The sequence below is a fragment of the Heptranchias perlo genome, unplaced genomic scaffold, assembly GCF_035084215.1.
Source record: "Heptranchias perlo isolate sHepPer1 unplaced genomic scaffold, sHepPer1.hap1 HAP1_SCAFFOLD_43, whole genome shotgun sequence".
Taxonomy (NCBI): domain Eukaryota; kingdom Metazoa; phylum Chordata; class Chondrichthyes; order Hexanchiformes; family Hexanchidae; genus Heptranchias; species Heptranchias perlo.
Genome location: NW_027139442.1, coordinates 8,042,869 through 8,056,238, shown reverse-complemented (window position 1 = coordinate 8,056,238; position 13,370 = coordinate 8,042,869). Strand labels below are relative to the sequence as shown.

The following is a 13,370-nucleotide window of genomic DNA, read 5'->3' as shown; positions in this document are numbered from 1 at the left end:
TCTTTGTTCTATAACTCTCCCCAACGCCCTACCATTAACGGAGTAGGTCCTGGCCCGATTCGATCTACCAAAATGCATCACCTCACATTTATCTAAATTAAACTCCATCTGCCATTCATCGACCCACTGGCCCAATTTATGAAGATCCCGTTGCAATCCGAGATCACCTTCTTCACTGCCAACAATGGCACCAATCTTGGTGTCATCTGCCAACTTACTAACCATGCCTCCTAAATTCTCATCCAAATCATTAATATAAATAACAAATAACAGCGGAACCAGCACCGATCCCTGAGGCACAACGCTGGTCACAGGCCTCCAATTTGAAAAACAACACTCCACAACCACCCTCTGTCTTCTGTCGTCAATCCAATTTTGTATCCAATTGGCTACCTCACCTTGGATCCCGTGAGATTTCACCTTATGCAACAACCTACCATGCGTTACATTGTCAAAGGCTTTGCTAAAGTCCATGTCGACCACGTCTACTGCACAGCCCTCATCTATCTTCTTGATTACCCCTTCAAAAAACTCAATCAACTTCGTGAGACATGATTTTCCTCTCACAAAACCATGCTGACTGTTCCTAATCAGTCCCTGCCTCTCCAAATGCCTGTAAATCCTGTCCCTCAGAATACCCTCCAATAACTTACCCACTACAGATGTCAGGTTCACCGGTCTGTAGTTCCCAGGCTTTTCCCTGCCGCCCTTCTTAAACAAAGGCACAACATTTGCTACCCTCCAATCTTCAGGCACCTCACCTGTAGCTGTCGATGATTCAAATATCTCTGCTGGAGGACCCACAATTTCCTCCCGAACCTCCCATAACGTCCTTGGATATATTTCATCAGGTACCCCACCCCACACCGATCTCTGTCGCTCTCCTTCTGTATCGCCAGGCTTCTGTGTCCCTCTCCATTAAGTGTTGGACATCCATTTTGTGTTCGGAGCAAGATAGCCATTTTGTTTTAGCTGCAAGTAGTCTATTTTTGTGTTAGGTTCAAGGCAGCCATTATGCTGAGTTCCAGATATGCTCCGTTTGGTCCATTTCATTTCCAGAGAAATTTGTGGTGAGATTACTCCGCGGCCAAAAGAGATCCAGGTCGCCGATTTTTAAACCATTATTAAGAGGGGGAGATTACACAGTGGGGGAGATTAATCACTGGGGGAGATTACACAGAGGGGAATATTACACGGATGGTATATTATTTAGAGGGGGATATTAGACGGAGGGGGTGATTACACGGAGTGGGAGATTACACAGAGGGAAGATTAGACAGAGTGGAGATTACACAGAAGGGAGATTACACAGAGGGGAGATTAGACAGAAGGGAGATTATACAGAGGGGCGATTACACAGAGGGGAGATTACGCAGAGGGGAGATTACGCTGAGGAGAGATTACACAGAGGGGGAAATTTACACCGAGGGGAGATTACACATAGGGGAGACTGCACAGAGGGGAGATTACGCACAGGAGGAATATTACACAGAGGGAGAAATTTACACAGAACACGGTGATTACACAAAGTGGAATGTTACACTAAAGGGGAGATTATACAAATGGGGAAATTACACAGAGTGTGGAGGTTACACAGCTGGTGGATATTCATATGTGTCTTTCTTATTATCTGTTTCTCTCGTCCGATAAAACTCAGTTTTTCTCTTTATATCTCTGTAACTCTCTCTTTGAGTGTATCTGTCTGCATCATTTTATATATCTCTCCCTACATCTTCTTACTCTCTGCATCTTTATCCATCTCGCTTTGTACATCTATGCATCTTTCTGCCTTTCTTTTATCTCTATCAACACATCTCTCTCTATCTTTGTGAATATCTCTGCCTTCTATTTCAGTTTCTCTCTCTCTCCTGCGATCTCCCACGCTGTTATTCTCTCTCTATCTCTGCCTTCTATTTTCTGCTTCTCAGTCGCTATCACTGGAGGTGGATGCTGCATTGATGCAATTGTGTAAAGCGGGTGACAGCGAATCGGGAGCCTGTTTCACATTCCTTCCGAGTTTATTTCCCATTGATGCAAAAATGAGGTGAGATGTAAAAGCTCGCCATCATCCGGTTTACAATAACTTATAAAGTCAAAATCTACCCCAGTGTTTGTATTAATCTCCCTACATATCCGCTTCCTTCACCGACTCTGCATCTCTCTCTCTCTCTCTATCCATCTATCTATCTCTCTCCCTATCTCTCCATCTCTGTATCTCTCCCTCTTGTGGGTGAGTTGAGGTACAGGTCAGCCATGATCGAACTGATTGGTGGAACAGGCTCGAGGGACTGAATAGCCTTCTCCTATTCCCACTTCACCCATGTTTTATGTCTCTCTGCAATTCTCTCTGTTCTCTCACCTTACTCCATTCATGGGTACGGGACACAACGTTTCAATTTGTGATTCCCTACAGTGATGGGAGGAACACTTTTCTGCAGTGCGGGATAGGTCTGAGGCTGGGATTCTCCTGTGTGTAAAGTTGTGCCCCTTTATGTCTGCCTGCCAAAATATCTCTTGCTCTAAGTATGTCAGTTCGTCTCTTTAAAATTGCCCTGATCTCTTTTGGTGTCTCTCTGTAACTCCCTCTCGATCTGTCTCTCCTGCTGTGTATCCATGCTGCTCTCTCCCTCTCCGTTAGGCGAGAGGCATCCATTTAGTTTTAAGTACAAAGGGCTATTTTGTGTTCGGTGCAAGACCACGCATGTCCAGAGGAATTTGTGGCGAAATGAGTCCACGGCCAGAGGAGATCCAGGTCAGTGATTTATAAATCGTTATTAACGTTTCCTCGTCAGGAGAGGCTTTACACAGAGTGGGAGGTTACACAGAGGGGAATGCCACACAGAGGGCGCAGATGACAAAGCGGGGAAGATAAAACAAAGGGGGAATATTACACAGAGGGGGAAATTACACAGAGTGGGAAATTACACAGAGTTCGGGGATTACAGGGAGGGGCTATTAAACAGAGGGTGCGATTGCACAGTGGGTAATATCACACAGTGGTTGCAGATTATACAGAGGGTGGAGAATAAATAGAGGGGTAGATTACACAGAAGGTGGAGATTTCACAGAGGGTGGAGATTGCACAGTGGGTGGCAATTACACAAAGGAAGGAGATTATACAGAGGAAGAAGTTTACAGAGAAGGGCATATCACAGAGGGTGGAGATTACACAGAGGGTGCAGATTGCACAGAGGGTGGAGATTTCACAGAGGTTGGAGATTTCACAGAGCGTGGAGATTTCACAGAGGGGGAAGATTACACAAAGGGTGCAGATTGCTGCGTGTGGAGATTGCATAGAGGCTGGAGATTATACACAAGGTGCAGATTGCACAGAGTGTGAAGATTGCACAGAGGGTGGGGGTTACATGGAGGTGGAGATTGAACAGATGGTGGAGGTTACTTGAGGGGGAGATTGAACAGAGGGTGGAGATTACACAGAGGGTGGGGATTGCACAGAGGGTGGGGGTTACATGGAGGGGGAGATTGAACAGAGGGTGGAGGTTACTTGAGGGGGAGATTGAACAGAGGGTGGAGATTACGCAGAGGGTGGGGATTGCACAGAGGATGGACATTGCAGAGAGGGTGTAGATTTCACAGAGAGTGGAGATCGCATATAGGGTGAAGATTATACAGAGTATGGAGATTACACAGAGGGTGGAGATTTCACAGAGGGTGGAGATTTCACAGAGGGTGGAGATTTCACAGAGGGTGGAGATTTCACAGAGGGTGGAGATTTCACAGAGGGTGAAGATTACACAGAGTGTGGAGATTACACAGAGGGTGGAGATTTCACAGAGGGTGGAGATTTCACAGAGGGTGGAGATTGCATAGAGGGTGAAGATTAACAGAGGGTGGTGAGTACACAGAGGGTGAAGATTGCCCAGATGGTGGAGATTATACAGAGGGTGGAGATTGCACAGAGTGTGGAGTTTGCACAGAGGGTGGAGATTGCACAGAGGGTGAAGATTACATCAAGGGTGGAGATTCCACATTGGGTGAATATTGCACAGACGGTGGAGATTACACATAATGTGGAGATTACACAGAGGATGGAGATTGCACAGAGGGTGGAGATTACACATTGGGTGAATATTGCACAGAGGTTGGAGATTACACAGAGGGTGGAGATTGCACAGAGGAGGAGATTACACAAAAGGTGGAGTTTACACAGAGGGTGAGATTACGCAAAGCGGGAATATTAAACAGATGGGAAAATTACACAGAGAAGGAGATTACACAAAGGAGGATGTTACACAGAGGGATTAGATTACATGGAAGGGGAGATTACATAGTTGGAGAAATGACACGGAGTGGGAGATTACACAGAGATGAATGTTACACAGAGGTGGAAAATTACACAGAGGGATTGTTACACACAGAGGGAGATTGCACAGAGTGTGGAGATTACACAGCAGGAATGTTACACAGTTGGGGATATTACACAGAGGGGACTAGTACACAGATGGAATATTACACAGAGTTGGAGATTACACAAAGGGGAACATTACACAAAGGCAGCGGTGACACAGTGACAGAGATTACACAGAATATTTATGTTGATTTTTTTTATCTGTCTTTCTCTTTCTATCAATCTATATCTCTTTATATCTGCACCTTTCTGTTTATGTGTATCTCTCTGTTTTTTTGTCTCTGTACCTCTCTCTTTATATCTCTGCACCTATATATATATATATATATATCTTTATGAATCTCTATCTTCTCTGTATCACTTTAAATCTCTCTATACATCTCTCTGTGTTTTTACTCTTTGCATCTTTATCGTCTCGCTTTATGCCCTTGTTATCCCTTTCTGTCTACACACCTCTCTTTCTTTCTGAATGTCTGTGCCTCTGGTCTCAGTTTCTCTCTTTCTGGTGATCGCCCTCGCTGTTATTCTCTCTGTACCTCTGCCTTTTTGTCCTACTGTTTTGTGTGGCTCAGTCCTTCTCACTGGGGCTAGATATTGACTTTGTGCGATTGTGTAAAGCGGGTGACAGCGAATCGGGAGCCCGTTTTACCAATCTCTCTACTTTTGTTCCCATTGATTTAAAAATCAATGGGAAGAATTGATTTTTTTCCTAATGATGTAAAAATGGGGAGAAATGTTAAATCCCGCTATTACCCGGTTTGTACTATCACGTAAAGTCAAAATCTACCCTAGTCTTTTTTTCCTTTCTCTACATATCTGCTAACCTCACAGTCTCTGCCTCTTTCTCTGTATCTCTACCTCTTGTGGGTGAGTTGAGGTACAGATCAGACAGTGATCTAACTGATTGGCAGAACAGGCTCGAGGCACTGAATGGCCTACTCCTGTTCCTATATCGCCCATGTATGCGTTTCTCTGCCCTCCTCTCTGTTCTCTTGACTGTCTCTATTCATGGGTAAGTGACACCAAGCTTGGGTTTGTGATTCCTTGCAGTGATGGGAGGAACGCCTTTCTGCAGTTCAGGAGATGTCTTGTGCTCGGATCCTCCTGTGTGCAAAGGTGCGTCTTTTTATTTCTTCCTGTCTATACATCACTTGCTCGGAGACTGCCCCTCAGTTTGTCTATTTTGATTGTCCTTATCGATTTTGGTCTCTCTCTGTAATCCCTCGACCTCTGCCCTTCACTTGCTTTATCCCCAGTCTTCTCTCTCAGGCTCCATTTAGTTTCTAGCCAGTCATTTAGCACAAGGCGAGTGTCGTCCACTTTGTGTTAGATGCAGGACATCCATTTTGTTGAGTTCCAGCTGTGCTCCTTTTGGTCCGAATCATGTCCAGTGAAATTTGTGGTGAGAAGAGTTCAGGATCAGAAGAGATCCAGGTCGTTGATTTTTAAATCTTTATTATTGATCCCTTGTGTGGGCCAGGAGGAGCATTACTTAGAGAGGGAGATTACACGCGGAGAAATATTACACAGAGCGAGAAATATTACACAAAAGGTGAAAAATTACAGAGAAGGGGGAAGTTTTACACGGCGGGTGAGAGTTTATACGACACAGAGGGTGGGGGGGGGGGGGGGAGATGACACACGGGGGGGAATGATTACACAGAGCGGGAACGATTGCACAGGGCGGAAGGTTACACAGAGTGGAGGAAAGATTGCACAGAGCGGGGAAAGATTACACAGAGGGGGAAAGATTACACAGAGCGGAGAAAATTAAACAGAGATGAGGGGATTTTGCAGAGAGTTGGGAAGATTACACAGACTGGGGAGAGGGGTGGTGGTTACACAGATCGGAGGAGATTGCACAGAGGGGGAAAGATTGCACTGAGTGTGGAGAATTGCACAGAGCGGAGAAGATGACACAGAACTGAGGGAGGGGGGAAGATTACACAGAGTGGGGAGGGGAAGAATACATTGAGTGTGGGGGGGGGGATTGCACAGATCGGAGGAGATTGCACAGAGTGGGAAAGATTGTACAGAGTGTGGAGGATAACACAGAGGGGAGAAGATTACACAGAGGAGGGAATAGTACACAGAGCGGGCAAATAGTACAGGGGGGAATAGTGAACTGAGGGGGAATGTTACACAGACGGGGAATAGTACGCAGAGGGTGGAATGGTACACGGGGGGTAAATATTAGATAGACTGTGGAATAGTACACAGAGGGGGCAATAGTTCACAGAGGGGGCAATGGAACACAGAGGGGGAATAGTAAACAAAGAGGGGGAATACTGCACAAAAGGGGGAGTAGAAAAGAGAGAACAGAGAAGAATTGCATTTAGTTTAGGGAGGTGGGTACAATCCGATTCTGGTACATCTTCGCCCTGCGAAATATTGAATTTTGATTATAATATGGTGCGTTTGGCTTAACAGAGGACAAGGTTTAACTACATTGGGCTGAATTGCTTTCTCTTAAATCTCTCACTTGACTGGGTCGTTCAGACCAGGATGTGAACAGGTTTTTTTTTCTCTCTCTCTCTGTAAACACCCAGAGGCGGTGAAATTCTCTCTGAAAATCTGTTCAAAGAAAGAAATACATCGGACATGGGGAATGTACAAAAACATCGGTTTCAAATGACACCGCCGCCCCCCCCTCCCCGCCCCCTCACAGAGCAGAGAGAAGGAGGAAATCAACACACATTCAATCTCGAGATCTGCTGTTCATTTGTGGCACGTTCTGTTTAACTTTAGTTCTTTAAATGTCGTCGCCATGCAGTGTGGGATGTGTCAGGAGACGCTGCGTGACGTTATGGGACCAGTGACACTGAGACACACACGGACAGACAGAATGTATCGTCAGGAGACACGTGTCCTTTGTATAGACATTGGGATTGAATTGCGCTGAGCTGTGCCACAAATGAATATGCGATTCAAATATCAAATTCAAATCAGTTTGCTGCAGACCTTCCCCATGTGTCCGTGTGGTTTCATTACAATACAAATTCACGTAAGGGCACAAAATGGCTTCTGAATTAACAGCAATTTCTTTCTGAGTTTTAGGTGCACTTTTTCAAAATAATACTTAAAACAAAGAAAATATTTTAAGGCTGTTTTCATATTTGGGCAAACTGTGTGCTGCAAGGTGCTCCCAGTAAGTGCTTTTAATTTCGATTAAGACACTACATATGTTACATTGTTAGCCGTGGTTCAGTGGGTAGCACTCTCTCCTCTGAATTAGAAAGTTGTGGATTCAACTCCCACTCCAGAGACTTCAGCACAAAATTTACGGTGAAACTTTCAGTACAGTACTGAGGGAGCACTGCACTGTCGGAGGTGCCGTCCTTCAGATGAGATGTTCAGCCGAGGCACTATCTGCCCTCTTGGGTGGATGTAAAAGATCATTTGCCACTATTTTGAAGAAGAGCAGAAGAGATGACCCGGCCCATATATTTCCCACAACCAACATGAATAAAATACATTTGATATGGTCATTATCACGCTGCTGTTTGTGCAATCTTGCTGTGCGCAATTTGGCTGCCGCCTTCCCTACGTTATAACAGCGATTACACTTCAAAAGTTCTTCATTGTCTCTAAAGCGTTTGGGATATCCTGAGGTCGTGACCGGTGCTGTATACATGCGAGACTTTCTTTCTTTAAACTCACCCCAAGTCAAAATCGAGACAGATGTGAACTGGCTCAAACTTTTTAGATTCGATGAAATGGACATTTAGATTGCCAGTTGTGGAGGTCACTTTATGAAGCATTCTGCTTGCCAACACATACGTTTCCCAATGAATATTCTGTTCTCACTGCTGGTAATAAGTTAAAAACCTGTCGGAAATGCACTCAAATTCTGGACTTCTATCCCTCTCACTGTCTCTCTCTCTCTGTCACTCTCTATCTGTCTCTCTCCAGGACTGTCCTACAAGCTCTAGGAATGATGTATTCATCTCCTGGACACTGCTGTGAGAAAAAATCCGGGAGAAAAATCATAGAAACTTTTTTAAAAGTACTTAAAATATGGGGATTTTAGGAGTAGGGGGCACAGTCTAAAAATTAGAGCCAGACCTTTCAGGAGTGAAATTAGAAAACAATTCTACACACGAAGGGGGTAGAAATTTGGAACTCTCTTCCACAAACGCAAATTAATACTAGCTCAATTGCTAAATTTAAATCTGAGATAGATAGCTTTTTGGCAACCAAAGGTAGTAAGGGATATGGACCAAAGGCAGGGATATGGAGTTAAGATCACAGATCAGCATTGTTCTTATCAAATGGCGGAGCAGGCACGAGGGGCTGAATGGCCTACGCCTGTTCCAATGTTCCTATGTTCCTATATATGTTTGCCACTGCTTATCCATCATCAACAGTGTCTATCCCTCTAACTATACGGTCGCCTACAAAAACCTCATTCCTTTTACTCCCCCTACTTGAATGGCCCGTATCACTTGTCCAAAAACACAACCAGGATTCCCCCTCGCATTCTGTCTCGCGCTACCCCTGTGCCCTCCTGAGTCTCAGGGTCTCCAGGCCCTGCAACGTAACCCTGTTGTCTGTCTGTCTGTCTGTCTCCGTCATTCCGTCTCCCCATTTATATAGAGTGCACACAGTCCGATCCGGCCCACAGCAGTGACCTGTGATTGCCAGTTTTGCCCATTTTGCTGTCGGTGCGGGGCAGTCATTCAGTTGAAGTCCAGCTGAGTTCTTTAGTGCAGCATTTGTGAGCAACAATTCATGTGTCGGCTGCAGAATAAGTCCTGCCTCAATAGGGCAGATTATTTATAAAGTATATCAGAATCAGATTTACGATAATTTCCGGGCTCGGTGCTGCTAATATAAAATGTATTTTCCGTCCAGTGTGAAGTGTAGGGGACAGAATATGAAATGGGATTTAGTTCTAGTGATTGAAACTCTTCAGCTCTTTCTATAATTTAACTAATTTAACAATTAGAATCAGTGGGTATTTCACCGCGTTCTTCAGCTCCTCTCTGAATTTAGTCTGGGTCAGGACATAAATACACGTGTTTGTGCAGGAACTGAGAAGCTGCAGCATTCCTGCTGCGCGTTCCGCGATATAAAGAGGGTCAGTGGGGGAGTAATGATGAACGTTTGTAATTCGCTGATAGATGGAAAATACAACCTGTGTCACCCATAACAATATGAAACTACCCGATACACTGAAAAGTAAAATGATGGACTTTTTTCGGTTCTCCATCTCTGGATCCTTGTCATTCTCTCCATTGCTGCGACCCCGGAGTCCCCTGCGGACTCGATTGGACAGCAAAATACGTCTGACCGTCAGAACATTGAGCAGCAAAATCAGACAGAACGGGATACAAGGTGTTAAAATGCGGTGAAACAACTCAAATGCGGCCCATGCGGGGGAAGTATTGAAGCTCGGTTTAATCGAACAAAACCACGGAACGTAGTCAATTATAAAGTAAGGTTCAAATATAAAGTACCAGGGGAGACTCTCCAAACAGCTCAGCACACTCACTGTTCCCAGAACCACAGCCGCCGTTTTCTCGGTGCAATATTTTGTTTTCAGCTTCTCACAACAAATGGTCACAAATCGATCAAAGGTGAAAGCGACTGTGAACCAGACAGAAATCTCTGTGGTTGCAAAAATCAGGAAGGAAACGAAGCTGCACACGGGAGTAATATTCAGGAATGAAAATGGGAAATGAAACAAACTGATCCCTCTCAATATAACATCAGTGATAACGACCAGGAGATCGGCCGCCGCCATTCCCACCAGGTAGCGACTGATACATTTGGAGAGTCCGCACTTTCCTCGGGACAGGATCACAATCGCCATCAAGTTAACTGTAAGAGAGTGGAAACGAAGTAGAGAAATTACTGATGAGACCTGGAGCCAAAGCATCAGTTTGAAAGGATCTGGATTGAAATTTCCAGCATTGCTGCTGCATCGAAGGGTGGAAAGTGATTCGTTGACCTGGGCAGCGCTTTTAGGCAGAGAAATGTTTTTAAACACAATGGTCAATAATGAATTGGGAAATCGATAAAGAAAGTGAATAAAGTGAGCACCGGATCCACTGGAAGGGCTGGGTGAGGGCACAGTGCCGGTGGGGTTGGAGAAGAGGTTTTACCGAGCAGGAATCCAGCGGATTAAGGCCGGGTTTGGGCTCCAGACGGATGGGGAAGGGAGCGAAGTTTCGAGAAGGTGTAGGGACAGGTAGAGGTGCAGCAGGTTTGTTGCTCCGGATTAAAAAAGCCGATAGGGGCTGGCGCTAAACGGGGAAATGCGGCTGGAAACCGAGCCAGTGAGTGAGATTGGGAGGGAGACAAGGAAAAGGACAGGTTGGAGCTGGAGTGGAGGCTGGAGCAGATAGTTTGGGAAAGCAAATAAATTGAAGCAATGGATAGTAGACAAAGGATTCAATGCAGTGGGAGGAGAGGCTGAGATTCACAGGGAGAGACAGCAGCAGAGTGTCAGAGGAAATCTAATCTATAGGTCCCAGTAACACAATCCAACTAATAAATTCAACAATTGATTTCTGTGGTTATTGGTGCAAGGGAACAGTTCGTTGGGTACGTAATGTGTCCAATAAATTACTTTGCACATTCAATTAAAATTATATAAAAATTATTAATGAAATCAGCCTCGTTCTTTATTGAATTAAGCAAATACATAGCTTTTGATTTCAGTATCGTAATAATTCACAACGGTTAACAAATGACTGAGTTTATTCTTTCAATACATTTCAATAGTGCTGATTTATTTAACCAGTAAATAAATGAAAGTAACAATAACCTGAACAGACTGAGGACAACGTGGTGATAAACAGACCATGCTCAAGTAAAATAAAACTCTCACAATCTGACAACATCCGAATGACACCTTCAAGTCACATTTCCTCTTCACCATTGCACTGGAAGTTTCAAGAGTTCATTCAGTTTAATTGCTCACCTCGCTGCTGCATTCACTTTCTCTCTGACGATCTCTATCTCTCCCTCTCAGTCTGCCTCTCTCTCTGTCTCTCTCTCTCTGTTTCTCCCCTTGCCTCTGACACTCTTTCTTTTGCTGTCTCGCGTTCCATTTCTCCCTCCCTCTCATTTTCCTTCTCAGTCCATTTCTCTATCGCTCCTCGCTATCTTTCTCCACGGTCTCTATTATTTCTCTCAATGCCCCTTTTCACATCCGATTCAATCCTAACATCCTGCGCCTGCATTCTGTTCACCAACCCCGTGTTCCAACGATCCTATTATCAATGTCAGTTTATTAAATGGTAAAATCCCTGTGAATAGTTTAATGTTTCTACAGATCATACAATTCTCCACCCGTTCCCCTACACTGTTCGCTCCATCTACAATGCACGGAAGAAACAGAATCGAAAGCCTGTTCCAGACACACCTCATATCAATTGAAATTCCCTTTCCTGTAGTTATAAAGCACAGTGTAAGATGGTGGCTTTCTTCAATTAACAAAACGCCAACTTCACCGCTGCTGCTTATAATCTACAGATAAATAGTAGGGCTCCTGATTCCAACAGATAAAGTGCAAACTGATTCAACATAACCTCAAAACATTTCATTTTACAGTTAATTCATCCACAGTGAAGCAGAGGAGATATGAAAGAATCAGCAACAAACTCAGTTCAGTATCCAGACATCTGAAGCGGTGTCAGATACACACATAATGAAATAATCTTTCACAACAGTGATAACCAATCAATACAATGAAATCCAAATTAAATTGAACGATGTTATGGTGGGGTTGGGGTGGGGGGCGGACATTGCGCTGCCTCCTTGTAACAATGAGACCGTGAGCTGTCTCATTTTCAATCACGGAAAACGCATTGATGAAAAAATATTCCAGGACAGGTTAGTTCCACAATATGAAACTGTTAACAGCTCCTGATGGTCTGAAATCAGCTCTTAGCCCAGACACCTGATTCCAATACATTCAGTACAGAGAATAATCCAGTAAGAATGCCAGGGTTGAATGCACAAAGTACATTACAGACATAATGCAATTGCTCCAGAACCGAACGTTTAGAAGTTAAGCGCATAATATTATTCAACAACACCTTTGGGACAGAGAATAATCCAGCAACAATGTCAGGGTTGGATTATAAAGATCATTACAGATTTAATGCAGCTGCTACAATACAAAAAGATGAGAGACAGGACATTCCATCAATTGATGGAACACAACAGGTAGCTCTTTAAAATATGATGAGAAAAATAAAATACCAAGTACAGCAGCACAGTTAACATCGATTTACACCATTAACAGCTGAGATTTCGGCTTACCAGAAACCCCAATGGCTGCAAGAACATCGTAATAACCGCGTTCTATCAGATAGATTACTGAATATCCCATTTCAGTAAGAAGAACTGTCTTCTGCTGTCTTGGAAACTTCAGCTCTGGAAGGCACTGTGAGCTGATTCATTCTAACGAACTCTGATTTATACAGGGGATAATTCTCCACTGACACAGTTGTACCCCTGATCATTGCTGTTATTTACAGTCACTTGATCAAACACATTACATCAGCAGCTTTGCCTCCAATGTAAAATAATGACGTGGATATAACAGAAACACCTCAAAATCCAGGCCATTATCATAATCAGACTCCTCTCAGGAATCAATTTACAAACTGTACTCACACAGGACTGATCCAACAACAATGAGCGGCTTCATTTACAGTTTTCATATAATTGTATTGACCATGTTCACTCCTGCCGATTTATTTATCAATGATACCGATTTCTCTGCAGTATACATTGAAACTGGGGACACAAACAGACCCGTTTCTGCAGTTTCCCTGTAAAAATATGAATTTTGAGTCTCTGACAGAAGGACAGTAAAAGGGCAGGTTCAGGTTTGTAGCTGAGAAATGAATGTGGGTGATATTAGGGAACGGACACTGAATGTGCTTCATTTTCATTCCTCTGTCCGTTGTTTAACCTCACATGTTGACCCGTTTGCCCTGCATTTCGTTCATGGCTCCAGTAAAATTGGCTGCGTGTAACTGAG

At 44.0% G+C, this 13,370-nt stretch overlaps 1 protein-coding gene and 1 pseudogene across 1 annotated transcript in view; one reads left to right on the top strand and one right to left on the bottom strand.

Moving 5' to 3' along the window:
* The window catches only part of LOC137312574 (zinc finger protein 271-like), a 196,985-nt gene that overhangs the window by 40,419 nt on the left and 143,196 nt on the right, over nucleotides 1-13,370 (top strand). The window lies entirely within an intron of this gene.
* LOC137312470 (probable G-protein coupled receptor 139) lies at nucleotides 9,264-12,713 on the bottom strand (annotated as a pseudogene).